Genomic DNA, 15,725 nt, shown 5'->3' with positions numbered 1-15,725 from the left:
TTGGCATAAATGTGAAACCCTGTTTGAAAAATCCCTAAAGCAAAAAGGGCTGGGGGTCACAGTCCAAATGGTAGAGCACATGCCTAGCAAGTGTGAAGCTCTGAGTTCAAACCCTAGTACTGCCAATAAATAAATAAGAGAGAGAAAGAGAGAGAGAGAGAGAGAGAGAGAGAGAGAGAGAGAGAGAGAGAGAGGACCTTTGCTCCAGGAGGCATGGGGAGCTAAGTATGATGGTCTGGAGTAACTGAGTACAGGACAGCAATGTTGTGAGGCACTGTCCCCGTGCAGTCTCAGCAGTGTCACCCTGCATCCTTGGGAGGGGCAGAGAAGTTGAGGGACCTACCAGAGGTCACACACCTAGCCAATTTCAGAGCTGGGTTTCACGCCATCTCTGGCTGTTATTTACCTTCCTAAAATGTAACAGAACTTATTCCTGTATTTAGATAGGTTTAGTTTATTTATTTATTTTTTGTGGTCCTGTGTTTGAACTCACGGCCTCACACTTTCTAGGCAGGCGCTCTACGGTTTGAACCACTCCACCAGCCCAGGATATCTTATTGAAAAGATAGCTTTGTGTCCTTATTATAATTTTAAAAAGCAATTTATTTTCTACTACCAACTCAAATAAAAATCTAACCCTTAAAACAAAAACATTTGCCCATGGAGATGTGACAGTGACAGGTAAAGCCAGGTGAGGGTGTGGCAGGGACCAGATAAGAAGCACCATGCTGGAGACCCATTTAAGAGATTTTGGCAATGGGACAATGCAGTGACCAGCTGGTATGTGCCTGAGGCCTCATTGGACACACCTGAGATCTGCGTGATTTGTGACAGGCTTCACGCACCTGGGGGTGGACAGCCAGCACTACAAGAGAATCCACCGTGTGCAACTGAAGTTAAATCCTAAATCAAGTGCTTTGAGGGGTGATTTCCACTGGAGGGAGTGGCGTGGCATGGGGCCGAGGACTTGGTCACTAGCTTCCTGGACGTGCTAGACAGGGCTGTGGCTCAGGAGCCTGTGCCCTGGACAAGGAAGCATCAGGGGGACATGGAAATTCCCAGCGAGAGTGGGAAGGTAGGAAGGCAGCTGTGTACAGGGCCATGTGCACAATTCTGGTGCAGCTGTAACTGAAGCCCTAGAAGATCACAAGCAGTGTGACATCAAGGCCACTTCTGCAGCCTCGCCTGACAGGTGGGTGGAGCACTTATGACTTGACTGGTTTCAGGTGGGGGATGAGAGGAGAGCTGGGGTGAGCTCTTCTCCCAGGCACAGGCCTTTCCTCTTATCCCACCCCAGCCCCAAGTTCAGCAAGGTTCTCTCGCCTGTCGCCTTTTATTCCTGTGGAGGAAAATTTGAAGGCCTAGTGGCGTGCTGCATTTCTTTCCAGCACACCCAAGGCAGAGGAAACACCTGAAGGACAGGGGTGGGGTGGGGACAGAAGTTTTCCGTTTTCAAAAATGTTTTATCTCATGGCAGACACCTCCTTTATTAAAATGAAATTTATAGGTTGAAATGTGAACATGGAGGAAGAGGAGACACAAGGTTTAGATCTACGAGGCGGGAATGCAGAAGAGATTAAAAAAAGGAACCCTCAAAGCCTTGCACTCACCCTCCCTCCACTTGCAGACCAGGGGGCGGGCACATTCGTTGCGGTTCACTGTCCTCCCCTCCGCCACCTGTGTTCCACACCTCAGCATCCCATCCTTGCTGCACCTCTGCATCCATCAGACACTGAACACAGCTTAGATGAGAACTTGGCAGAGGAGTACAGGACCTCAGAGCTGGCCAGCTTGCAAGAACCCCAGTCTGGACATTTGCCCTTCTGCCCAGTCCCAAAGAGAGACAAGGGCTGGGAGGAGACACAATTTGGTGCTTTCTGGAATTAGACCAAAGTCAGGAACAGCTGCCTTTTGCAGCATCCTTCCTTCCTCCTTGTCATCCCGGGTCCCTTCCTGTTTGCCACCGTCCAGGCTGTAGGTTTGAGGAGCAAACCCAAAGTCTCACCATCCAAATGACAGCAGGCTACTGAGTGAGCAGGAGCTGCCAGCTTCAGGGAACACTCCCTGTTTCAAAATAGCTACAGTACACTCCATAAGTGGACCATTTATGTATTGCTGGTGTTAGAAGTCCTATCAAACCTCAGGCCTATTTATACAATTAGAGCAGCCAGTGAGAGCAAACAGCACAGTGACAAATTGGGCTCGTGCACTCTGATTAACCTGTTAAGATGAATAAATGACGTCGGAAACGGGCCCTGTTTGAATTTATGAAATTGCATCTCATGAAGATAGATGGCTTTTAGGCCAGACTGGGGCGGGCAGCTGGTACTCACCTTGGCCAGAATTAGATATGCATCCAGAGGAAAGAGGAGGCTATCCCCCACCTCCGGACTCTGTGACAGACCCCCTTGGCAGTGCCAGGCAGGGCTGCCACTTTGTCCAGAGTTCGTAGCAATGACCTCATTCAATAGTTCTCATCTCCTGTTAATGCAGGACTCAAGCTGGCTTTTGTCACTCAAGTTTTTTTTGTTGTTGTTTTTATGAGCAACATGGCTAGTAGAAAACCAACAAGGCAGCAGGGTGTACACACACACTCACAGGCATGCACAGAGAAGGCAGGGTACAGGTGAAGGCAGAGGTTAGAGGGATGCAACTACAAGCTAAGGAGCCCTAGCAGCCACCAAAGCTACAGGAGACCAGGCAGAGATTCTCCCCTAAAGCCTTGAGGCAGTGTGAGCCTTGCTGATAACCTTAATCTCAGCCTAGTGACACTAGCTTTAAACTTCTGGCTTCCAAAACTGTAGGAGAATAAATTTCTGTTGTTTTAAGTCACCACGTGTGTGGTCGTTTCCAGTAGCCACAGGAAACTAATCCATGCTGAGTAATACTGTGTTCACATCCCATGGTCTTGGTGATTTCACATGACTGGGACATTCTTATTCCTCAGAACTTCAGAGTGAATGTCACCTGCATAGAGAGACCTCCCGGCTCCCTCCAACCTGAGAAGACCAGCTCCAGTTAACCTTGAATGCAGTGGTTAGTTGAACCTAAATTCATTCCTTAGTTTGTGTCCTTACGTTTTGTCCCCCACCTTGTCCAACTAGAATATTGGCTCCAGCAGGTCAGGAACTGTGGCCTCCTGCTTCCTGCTGTACAGAGCAGACCATGAATGTTTGTGAGTGAATGAATGACCTTTCACGGTGTCCTGGAGCTCAACTGAGTTTGATCAGTGTGAAGGAAATGTGACCTCTATCTCAGCTTGATCAACAGGTCTTGATGACTATTTCACTTCTTATTTTGGGTCTTTAATCTGTCCCAATCTGGGAAGCTGTTTAATATTCAGTCACTCATTCACTCATTCAATAAATATTTATTTCTTTAGGGCTTATTATGTGTGAGGAATTCCACTGATGACTCCTAATTGGGCTATTTTTTCCCCCTGTTGAATTTCAATTGAGGAGGAAAAAAAGCAATTGCACCATTTTTTTAAGGCAAAACAAGTCAGAGAACAACTGCAGACCACAAATAGCAGAACAATCTTTCATGAGGCTAATTAGTCCTAAGCCTTTAAAAAAATAATAATTGCTGATTCTGAAGCCGTCTTTGAAAGCTTTTTGAACTGAAATGCAATCAGGAAACACCAGCCCTTACCAAGCAAGCTCTCGGAGCAAAGCAAAGCACTGTAGAGCTGTGTACTTTGGTAACTCTTGATTTGGTTGAGTTTTTTTTTTCTGATAAAGAAATTTTAAGGACATTTATTGCACACATGGATTCTTTCAACAGACTTGGTGATACACAACCGGCCTCGTAATCAGAAGTCTCTCTTTCTGTTTTCAACCCGGAAGGGTAGCTGACATCTTTTATCAAAACGACAGATGATGTTTATCCCCTGACAATCCCAGATTATGGATCCCGGGAGACTCTCCTTACACCAGTATTTTATCACTGGAATCACAGTGACTGCTGTTTATTTTCTGAACTTCGACGTAGTTTTCAAGGTGTTGCCAGCAGGGCCTGGGCTGACAGTGACATATGTTATTGTCACATTGCTAGATCTAAAAGAGAACAGGAGATAAATAAATACCAGTGTTGCCTCGGATCTTTTGCTATCCCGGGCACCGCAGGCACTGGCATTTGTTAATTCACGGATCTGCTCGTCTGCCAGGCTGCTTTCTCCTTTCATCTGACAGGGATGTGCGTGAAGGTGGAGGTGCAGGCCGGCAGGCAGCCAAGGGCTAGGACAGCCATGGGATCTGGTTCCCAGGCCAGGTGAGGGACAGAGGGCTGAGGTGGCCTCTAAGTAAGGCTTGTCCAGGAGGGAGGCCAACACCTGACTCTGATCCCCTCCCACATGGCCAGCACCTTGCAGCGTGGGAGAGAGCATGGGCTTAGCAGCAGATGACAGGGGTTAGGGTCCCACTTGGGGAACCTGGTTAATATCTGAATCTGTGGAACATGTACTGGAACCTTCCTTCCTCTCTCCCGGGTTGCTGAGATGACTCACTCTCAGGGGCAGTGCATACCTCCACTACCCTTCCCGGGTAGCCCCCCATGCCCTTTGCTCTTTTCTGCATCACACCTCTCCCTGCCTTTTGCCTCCTTCAGATAGCCTTATCCTTCATCAGAGAGTGACGTCAATGAACAATGTGGCCCAGGGGCCACATCTGGCCTGCTGCCTGATTGAGGAAAGGGATATTATTGGAACATGGCTGTGCCCACTCATTTGCATATTTTTCACAGCTGCTGTTGTGCTGCAGTGGCAGAAGTGAGTCCTTGCGACAGTTACCAAAAGGCCCACAAAACCTAAACTATGTGCTCCCTGGTCCTCCAGGAAGAAGTCTGCCGAGCCCTGTCCTGGACATTCTCGACCTCTGGCATGCTGAATGTACTCATTCTCGAAGACTTCACTGAATTCTTTTTTTTATTTCTTATTTTTTTTTTAATCATATGTGCACACAATGTTTGGGTCATTTCTCTGCCCTTCTCCCCGCCCCCTCCCTTACTTCCTCGCCTCCTCTCTTTCCCCCCCACCCCCTCGCTACCAGGCAGAAACTATTTTTGATCTGCTTGGAGCTCTGTGGCATTTTGGTCAGCTTTACATGTAAAACATTTCCATGAGAAGTCCTCAGTGAGACAGGCTTTAGCAGGTTTCTTTTTTATTTATTTATTTATTTATTTTGCGGAACTCAGGGCCTACACCTTGCACTACTCCACTAACCCTTTTTTTGTGATTAGTTTTTTCAAGATAGGCCCTTGCGAACTACTTGCCAGGGCTGGCTTCAAACAGCAATCCTCCTGATCTCTGCTTCCTGAGTAGATAGGATTACAGGCTTCTTTGCTGGCTGCAGGACTTATCAGGAACATGTAGTGGACAGGGGTGCACTGGTAATTGCCAAAAGGGGAATATGGTGTACCTGTTCCTTAGAGATGTTGCTGTGCTGGGTCACTGAGTGGTCAAGAGTTGGACCCCTGCTACCTAACTGCTCTCTTACTCCCCAGGTGGTATCACCTGTACATAGTTTAAGAATACACTACATTTTTATCTGAAATTCCAATGTCCAGCCTGGATCTTTCCCCAGGGCATGGACTCCACCCTCTTTATTCTGCAACTGTCCAACAGACGTGTCAACCTTAATATGCTCCAGAACTACCTGCTCCTCTCTCCTTGTTATCCATCTTGGCAAGTGGCAAGGGTGTCTGGCAGTTTCTGGGAGCAAATAACCAAGGACTCATCCCAATGCCCTCATGTCTTCACATTCTGCATCTGATTCACCCACGAGTCTGTACCTTTGATTTCAATGTGCACCCTGGGTGGAGGACCTCTTCTTACTACCTGTGCTGTGTCCAACCAAGTCTGAGCCATTCATGCTTCTTGCCTGGATTCTTGCAACAGCTTCCAAATCGGGCTCCCGGCTCCTGCTGTGACCCCCTGCTTTACCTTCTACCTAGCAGACAAGGTGATCTTTCTGTGACTCAAATCCAGTCACACCTTTCTCTGGCTTAAAACACATGCAGGAAGATATTTCTGTCCCAACCAGAAGGAAAAACAGACTTTTCCAGGCTTTCTCTCATCTCTCACCTATGGCCCATTCTGTCCCTCAGCTCCGCTAACCCAGGACCTTTGCACACGCTTACCATGGTTTTGTCCTCCTTCCCTCAGCACCTCCTCATCTTTTCAAGGACTCTTCATTATCATTTAGGTGTCAGTTTCATAGATCTTCAGAGAGTCCCTTGCTGGCCAACCCGGTATCCCCAATTTCTTGGGGAGAGAGTTGTTCTAGCGTGTCATCTTCCTATGTAAGATCGGAGCCAATGTTTTCTTACTCTTCTCTTTTTTTCCTGCTTGGATTCTGTCTCTCACTGAGTACAAATGCTATGACAAAAGGACCAGTCCTGTTTTTTCTTTTCCTCACATCACTGAGCAACCACAGCCTTAGGGTGCCAGGTGTATGGTGGTGATTTGCCAAGAACCACTTGTTGACAGAGTGACTCCCGATGCCCTTTGTCCAGAAAGTACCTTGTGTCCAGCATTGTATACATTGTTATGATGACAACAGCAGCAGTGATGGTGCTGGCACTCATTGAGGGAACTTCCCAAGTGCCTTTTTGCTGATGTCTCACAGTTCTTCCTGTGTACCCTCACGGTTCATGAGCAGGTTCTATTGTCATTCCCCTCTCATGGGGAGGAATCTGAGTCTTAGTCCATGAAGGCTGCTGTAACAAGTGCCGCAGGCCAAGCAGCTTGAACACAAATGCTTATGTCTCACAGTGCTGGGAGCTGGGAAATTCAAGATTGGTGCCTGGAGACTGACTTTGCCCAGGTCTATTCATAGAGGGCCATTTTTTCCTTGCATCCTGACGTGGAGGAAGAGTGAGTTGTCTATAGCTTCTCTCTCTTTCTCATTCATGAATTTCAATTTATTATAATTATTATTTTGCTATATAAAAAATGCTATCTCTGGGTAAGAAAGAACAGATTCAAATTGGCCCCTAAATTCTTTGGAAATGACCCTGGGGTCTCCTTTATAGGGGCCCTAATCCCATTCATGAGGGCTCTGCCTTTGTGGTCCAATCACTGCCCTCCCCCACAAATGTCCACCTCTGGTACCTTAGAGAGTTAGAGTTTCAATGTAAGAATTGGGGGGCAGTGCAGAACCATTCCAGATCCATGACTCTGGGCAGTGCCAGGTCCTGGATGCTCTGGGCTCGAACTTGAGCCTTTGGGTGAGGCAGACAAGCCCAGAAACCTCAAGAGCAGACTCAGCTCTGACTGTGGCTTCTGACTGGGCAGCGGGGTGACTTGCAATATCACCTAGTTAGATCAAAAGCTTCATTCTTGTTAGAAACAGCCAAGTGCGCTTTTTGTAGCTTCTTCACCTCTCATAAAAAGTGGCTCTGAGTATTTGCTAATGAGTGAGCTAATAACTGTTGGGCATTAATATGTCTGCAGAAATTGCTTTATGAGTTTTGGTTCAATAGTAGAGCCAGTATGCTAGTACGTGTCTATAATCCCAGTTACTGGGGAGGAAGAGGAAGGAGGATCAAGAGTTCAAGGCCAGTCTGAGCAAAGTTAGTGAGACCTTATCTCAAAAAGAAAATAAAAACAAGAGGACTGGATACATGGTTCAAGTTGTAGAGCACTTGCCTAGCAAGTATGAGGCTCTGGGCGTTCAATCCCCAGTACTGCAAAATAAATAAATTAACTAAATTAAATTAAAAATAAAGAAAAGATAAAAAGAGAAAGAAGAAAGAAAATAAAAAGGTTATATGGGCCTGGAAGGGCCAGAACTGTGAGTAAAACCGTGACATTGAATCACAGAGGCTCTGCCTTTCTCAAAGAGTGACACCTCTCTAACGCCTGCTAATCTCTCCTGTTAGCAGAGAGAGTTCCTGGAACTAACTTAAGGCTCAAAGTCCCTGGGACTTTGCATGCAGTACACATGCTATCATGTGTATTTAAGTGTTTGTGGGTTTGTTATGAGGGTGAGCTTTTATTTATAGCAAATAATACTGCCTTCTTGTTATAGTAGTATGTGAAGTTTTCTTTCTAAGTAAAGTTATCTTAAGTAAAAATTAGTTTAAAACATTTATGTACCACATGACCTGTCAATGCCACACCTAAGTATATGTACCCAATAGAAGTGAAAACATGCCAACACAAGGACTTACATGCAAATATTTGTAGCTGAGTTATTCGTGATAGCCCCCACCTACACCACCTAAAAGTTCATCAGCAGGTAGAGAAAGAAACTAGTGCATATCCATACAATGGAGAACCACTAAAGAATAAAAAGGAACAAAATATTAAGGTGCATAATTAACACGGATGGATTTCAGAAGCAACTGCAAAAAAAATGCACTTAAATGCAAAAAAATCAGACACATACTTTAATTCCATTGATATGACCTTCTTAGAAAAGGCACCTCTTTGGACTAGTTCTGCACCATCCCCAATTCTTATGCTGGAACCCTAATTTCCTAAGGTGCTGGTACTAGGAGTGGAGATTTGGGAGGGATGATTTTGTCATGAACACAGAATCCTCATGAATGGGATCAGAACCCCTATAAAGAAAACCCCAGAGTCATTTCCACAGGCTTTAAGGGCCAATTTGAATCCATTCTTTCTTTCCACAGATGGCAAAGTGGTGTGTAATCCCAGCTACTCCGGAGGCTGAGGCAGGAGGATCACAAGTTTGAGTTTAGCCTAGACTACATAGTGAGAGAGACCCTATCTCAAAATAAAGGGTTCAAAATGAATGGAGCTCAGTGACAGAGGGCTTGCTTTAGCCTACGTGAGGCCCTGGGTTTGATCCCTGGCACTGCATTAAAAAGAAAAAGAAAAGGACAAGGAAAAGGAAAAGAAGTGTCAAATTGTAGCAACAGTGAGTAGGTTGCTTTAGCCCTGGGATGAGCAGAGGTGATGGCTGCAAAAGGCAGCACTTTGGGGGAAGATGGAGGAGATCTGTGTTGAAGGCAGAGGTGAGAATTGGGTATACACGTGGGCTGAAAGTGGGACCATTGCATGGCACAAAATATAGCTCAATTCATTGACTGAGAGTTCAAAGAAAAAATAGGCAAATAATAAAATAGATGTTAAATGAAAGGTAAAATTGTGAAGGTGCCAAAGGAATGACAGAGGTGTAGAAAGCAGTGGACTGGAGCCCTGCGACCCTAGCAGGACACTGTCCTTATGCTCTTGTTCCTCTCTGGGCTGTCATTAAAAATTCCTCGTCAGTCTTTTGCCTCCCCACACCTCCCCTCTCACTCCCTCCCCCTCCCTTCCCCTCCTCTTCCCTTCCCTTCCTTTTCTGTGTAGCCCAGGCTGGCTAGGAGCTCTTGGGTTTAGGTAATTCTCTTGCCTCAGCCTCCTGAGTAGCTGAGACTCACCCTGTCAATCCTAACACAGATGTGACTTTAACTCTGTCAACATTTTCCTTTACGGAAAATGTTTAAAAAGACAAAGAGCCCTTCCCACCCTAATATTATGAAATCTATTTTCTCATGTAATTCATGAGTGCTTGTATAATTTTTAAAAACATGGCCTTTAAAAGTTATTATTTTCATTGCGGTAAAATATATACTACAACATTTGCCATCCCAACTGTTTTTGGGTGTGTCATTCAACAGCACTGAGTGCATGCACACTGCTGGGCATCCATCACCTCCCTCCATCTCCAGAACTTTTACATCTGTCCCCACTAAATAATAACTCTCCTCCTCTCCCTGACTCCTGGCTACCACCATGCTATTTTCCGACTTTATGAAAGTAATTATGCTGGAGACCCCCTGTAAGTGGAGTCACAAAGCAATTGTCCTGTTGTGACTGGTGTATTTCACATAACACAAGGTTCATATATATTTTTAAAGTGTTAGATTTAATCCACCTGAAATTTATTTTTGTACATATGAGTACGGTGTAGCTAATATTTAATTTTATTCTTCCCAACAAAGAGTTAAATCATCTTCCCAGGATTGTTTATAGAAATGACCATTTTCCATGATCATTTGATAGTCACCCGTATCATAAATTGTATTTATTTCAGCAAGATGTAAGCTCCCCCTTGTTGGAGCCTCTCTCCTCTTCCTTGATGTGTTCGTTGATTCCTGTGCTACCTCCATAGTGTGTTGCTTACTCTAGCTAAGACCTCGCCACCTTCTGTCCAGGACTTTTTCTTCTTTTCAGCTGCCCTCAAGGAATGGGATTTCTCCCCTCTCTCCCAGTCCCCCTAAAACTCTCCATCTCTCCCTTCCTTAGTGCAGGGGCCTCAGTTGGGAGGCAGGTGAGGAAAGCTGGGCCACACCTGTCAGATTGCCTGGACCTGGACCGCTCTGAGCGCCCACCTCCTGCTGCAGAGTTGGGGTTCTAGGAGGTCAGTTGCTGGCTCTTGCATCAGAAGGGCTTGATGGAGCACAGAGGTAGTCTGGGATAATTTGAATTTCTCCATCTGCAGTGGAACTTTGCCATAACCTGGTTGATTGTCATACCAAATTCAAGAGAAGGCAAGTTAATCTTGGTTCCCCTCCAAGGACATTTGGTACTGCCATACAAAACAGGATTCTTCTGAAGTTCACTTCAGCAAGAGCCTAGAGGCAGTCATGAAGTGTCCTTGTCTTTCCATAAAGGGTGCAAGAGCACTACTGAGGCCACTTCTCTAAGGGTGTGATATGACCCAGAGGGTAGATGGTGGGGCCCCAGCAGGGCAGAGCTGCTGAGCAGGTCCATGGGCCCACGGAGTTTCCACAGCTACCTGCTGGGCACTGGAGCCTAAATCTCAAGGCAGAGGTGTGGGTGTAATGGGACAAGGCTGAGGTTTCCATGAGTCTCTTGCCATCCAGCATCAGATGACCGAGTCTGAAGATTCCTCTAGGTTTCTGGTAGGAGGCAGGAGAGATAAGTTGGCTGAGGTGGAGCAGAGATAAGCTGGGAACTGTTGGGGAACAATGGGGCACCCTCCTTGTCTCCAAGCAGCTGCAGCTGGGAGGCCACCTGGAGAGCTTGTGGTCACATGGGAACTTGCAGCTCTAGGAGAATTATGCCAGAATTGTGGGCACAGCGGGCAGGGAGTCGCAGGAAGACAGACTGACAAAACCAGCTTATAGTCAGTGTTCCCAAGTCACCTTCATTTGTCCACCACCACCCCAGCTTTCCAGGAACCCCACTTTCTACCTTGGCTTTACACACACACACACACACACACACACACACACACACATGCACATATATGTTCAAACCACCGTTTCAGCCTAAGTTTAGTATTTTTACGAGCAATCAAACCGATAAAAGAGTAATAACAAATATTACTCAGAGAACCCTTCGTCATACCAGGCACTGTTGTAGCCATTTAAAATATTATCAGCCTGGTCAGTGTCAGCTCCCTGAGCAGATTCTACACTGAATTATTTCCTCCTGGTAACATATGAAGAAACTGAGGCACAGAGAGGTTAAGCCCAGACACCTGGCTCCAGTCTATGAAGCAGGCTGCCTCTCAAATCCTGGGTCAAATATGGGTCACCTGAGCTTTTTCCCCAAAATCATATTAATAAATCACAAATAATATGTATATATATGTATATTGATTACACGTGTGTGCACAAACAGTGCTCATCTATACAACCTGGTTCTTTCTTTGGTTTTGGGCACCCTCTTAATCACTGGTTATCCCAGAAGGATTAATGTATGTGTCCAGGCCATGCAGGGGCTGTGATAAGTTCCTTCCCCTGGATGGCAGGACCAGGAAAGACCACCTCCTGACACCCCCACCTTGCCCTGGTTTATACCCAGGTGCCATCTCTAAGCTACTGGGGCAGAATTTGGTGTTAATGAGTTGGGTGGAGGGATGGGGAGTGCTGCAGATTCTCACTGGTCACTCCTATGGCAAGGATGCCCACTTCTGCTGTGGTCAATTTGCTGTTGCCTCATTATAAAGCAATCACCTGTGTCTTCGGCTTCTGAGGGTTCTCATCATGTTGGCAAGCAGCAAGTTCAAGTGTGGCTTCCCATATGGCTGGAAGAACGTCACCCTCAGTTCTGGGCACCAACATTCATGGCCTGCTTTGTGGTTTCAATTAGGAATTTCAGCGTTATTTGTGGTGTCACGATTTCTAGGGGACATCTTTTGGGAGAACTGGGCAACAATCTGGAAAAATGTGGGGTTCTAACCCTCAACCCAGGTGAGCATGGGATTTTAAAGATAGTCTGTCTTCTCTGCAAGAGGCAGGTCAGATGGAGGAGGAGTGGCCTCTCCTACAAGCCTTGATCTGGGGCTGTCCCCCTGACAGGCTGGGCATCAGATCCAAGTGTTTGAGGGTTGGGACTCAGGGGTCCACTATAAAAATGACCAAATATGTCCCCCTTTGTTGTAGATAATTATGGTTTGGGGCAGCAGGTGACTCTGTGCCAAGTCCTGCGCTACTCCTACCAGCTGGGTGGCGTGGGTGAGTTATTTAACCTTGATGCAGCCAGTGTCCTCGTCTTGAAGTGGGCATAGAAGCAAACTTTGCTGTGTCACTGGGAGGGTGGGGTGGACTGACAGGTGAGGAGCATGGCCCCTGAAAGTTGTTGAAGAAATGGTGGCTGCTGCCACCAAGACAGCTAGGCCACAGGGAGAGACTACTTGGGGGCTCACTGTTTGGTGCTTGCACGTTTATTTTCACCCCAGCATCTGTGGAGAAGCGCCTCTGTGCCAGGCAGTGTGGAGTGGAATTCAGTAGCAGCTGACATGGATGCAGAACTAGCCTTCACGGACCAGAGCATCTGTTTTCTCTGGTTCCTAATCGCTCGTTTTTATGTTCCTTAAAGTCTGGTTCCTCAAAACCTTAAAGGGGTTGCAAAAATCAGACAAGTGCACATATGTACAAGGTACACAAAATTTGCAACCAAGTCAGGGAGTGATCTAGGGTTTCCATTCCTCTCTAGTGCCAGGCTAAGAAATGCCAAAGATGAAATGGAAAGGGGCACAGTGGCCTCAGTAAGTTATGCTTGTTACTTTTTTCCCATCACAGCACTCAGGATGTGTTAGGCACAGCGTGAACACTTCCCTCAGAGCCTCACACCCACCTGACTGCTGACACCCAATCTCCAGGTGCTCATTCAACCTTGTTTTCCTTCTCTCCTTCAGTCCCTGAAGTCCTTTTCAGTAGCTGAAAAGTCAGCTACTGATCATACCTCTTTTGTTTGTTTGTTTTTTTGGGAGATAGGGGTTTGAACTCAGTGCTTCATGCTTGCAAAGCAGGCACTCTATCGCTTGAGCCACACCTCTAGTCCCTGATCATACCTCTTTAACCACATTGTGGCTTAAACTTCTGCACAGGTAGCTCGATGACAGAGGCCAGCTGGGCCCCGAAGAGCCACTGTCTCACTGATGTGTTTGTCCCTGCTCTGCACTGAGGCTTGTGTCTTCTCTCAGTAAATAGAACATGTGGTCCCCAGTATCTCAGGTGAGCTCCCCTTGCATCTGGCTCCCATTTTTATTATTATTATTAGTTCGTGAGAACTAATTGTCCAGGCTGGTTTTGAACCATGATCCTCCTGATGTCTGTCTCCTGAGTAGCTAGGATTACAGCCATGAGCCACCAGTGCCCGGCTCATTTTATTTATTTATTTTTTGTTTCAAAGTTTCCCTCCCTAGCTATGACCTGGGACATTGCCCTAACTGATAGGAGAGGTGAAGAAATTGCCTGAAACTGTGACCACCCTGGACAGCAGAGCCAAGCCTCTATTGCTCCCCCCAACACATTGCTGTGCTGTGAGTCTTTGGGTTGTGCCTGTTGCTGGGTACCCCAAACCCTCTAGTGAGCTCCAGGCACTCGGCTATGCTTAGCAACCTGATTTGTTTGGTCTCATTTCTAATCAGATGTCATGGACAGATTAAACTGATAACCGGCTCTGTTTTGCAATAGCAGACCTGATCAAGATGGGAGACAAAGGAGAGGTGTGGAGTAACCTTGAACCACACAGTAAGCCAGACATTCTTCTTGTTGAACAACGTGTTCGGTCTCCAGGAGCTGCCCGGACAATCCTCCTGTAATTCCCATGCTAGCTGCACTCTGCTGTGTTGTGCTCCATGCTCCTTGTCCCCTTAGAACAAAGCTTGCGGGAGCAGCCAACTGGGTGATGGAGATGGCCTGGCTGGCTGGCAATGGTCCTTAGAAACCGTCTGTGGACATTCCCAAGGCTGTGTCTCTTGGAGGAACATGCCCATTGGGAAAACGGCTTCCCCTTCTATCAATTCTCCTCCTGCCAAGAATTGTGGACTCAGTCAGCTGGCTCTCGTTTGCATCCCTCTCTCTCTCTCCTTTCTCCCTCACTCTCATTCTCTCCCCCAAACAAAAGAACACTTCCCAATACTGAATGTATGGATTCTGAGGAATGAACGCTCCCCCAAGGGTCAGCAGTTCATTGCCCAAGTCCACTGTCCAGCCTTCCTATGGTCACCTCCTTCGCAGGCCTGAGGACACATTGCAATCTGTAAGCTGGAAGGAAACTGACCAATTTAGTTCCAAGGTGTGGGTCCAGCTGACACCATAGGTGGGTGATACAGGCGATGAGGGTGTGGACACCTCCAGAAGGCTCTGTAGAGAGCTGTGCAGCAGTGTTCTTCACGAATGTATGTCAGCCTGCCCTTCTGTAGCGTCACAAGGCTGCAATCTTGGTTGGGGGAGAGGGGCATGGCTGTAAGGGTAGATTGTGGGTGAGGAGATAACTCTTCAAAGTCATGTCCAAAGTTCAGCTGGGGTAGGATTTCCAACTTCCAGGAGAGAGAGATAGGGAGTAGATACAAAAAACCCCATATGTTTTGTATGTCTATATCTGTATATACTTTTATGAAATTTTTTGGTGCTATTGGGGTTTGAACTCAGAGCCTTGAACTTTCTAGTCAAGTGCACTACCACTTGAGCCACACCCCCAGCCCTTTTTGGTTTTAGTTTATTTTGGATAAGGTCTTATGTTTTTGCCTGGGGCTGGCCTCAAACCTCAATCCTCCTACTTATGCTTCCCATGTAGCTGAGATTTACAGTGTGAACCACCACACCAGGCATTTATGGAGATGGAGTCTCATTAACTTTTTGTCTGGGCTGGCTTTCAACTTTGATGCTCCCTATCTCTACCTCTTGAGTAGCTGGGATTATAGGTGAGAGCTATGAATTAGTTTTTTAATATGCCTGGTCATTTTATGAGATGTTAATTGATATAGTTGGTTCCTGGTCTGTGTCCTTACAGGAAATAGATTTCATTCCAGATGGCTATGAGGTCTTAAAGACTCCTGAGAAGCGATATGCATTTGGGGAGGGTTAGGGCATGATCAGGGAAACATAGCAAGGCACTCTTACCATCTTTAGGCCTGAAAGGGCAGGCAGGTCAGGAGCATGTCAGAGCTCTACAAGGGTGGGAGGCTTGGAGCAGTGCTGTCCACCAGGAGTCGCAGCCTTGGAGGGGCATGGGCACACAGCCCCCACACACAGTCCAAAGCAAGGAGAGAGAATAGAAGAGCTATTCCCTTCTCTTCTCTTCTAGAAATTTATTAGGGCCTCTCCTTTCCTTGACCAGTCAGGAGCCAGCAAGCACGAAAGCCTGGATGTGTGGTGCATGGGGTCTGCCTCATGGGGCATAGGGCAGGGCAAAGGAAGGAGGGGAATAGACATGGAGAGGTAGCAAGTGGAGGTACTGGCACAGTCAGGAGGCAGTGACAATGTCACCTGGCCCTGGATCTAAAGCCTCTCTGGGC

The 15,725-nt window shown here is 46.8% G+C and overlaps 1 long non-coding RNA gene across 1 annotated transcript in view; it reads left to right on the top strand.

Annotated features, from left to right (window-relative positions):
- The first annotated feature begins 1,012 nt into the window (after positions 1-1,012).
- Positions 1,013-15,725, top strand: part of LOC141417194 (uncharacterized) — a 35,990-nt gene continuing 21,277 nt past the window's right edge. The window contains exon 1 of the long non-coding RNA XR_012441783.1: positions 1,013-1,192. This is a non-coding gene — a long non-coding RNA (uncharacterized lncRNA). The remainder of the gene's footprint in view (positions 1,193-15,725) is intronic.

This window comes from Castor canadensis, chromosome 15 (assembly GCF_047511655.1).
Source record: "Castor canadensis chromosome 15, mCasCan1.hap1v2, whole genome shotgun sequence".
NCBI lineage: Eukaryota > Metazoa > Chordata > Mammalia > Rodentia > Castoridae > Castor > Castor canadensis.
Note: the sequence above shows the minus strand (reverse complement) of the source record. Positions and strands in the feature narration are given on the sequence as shown.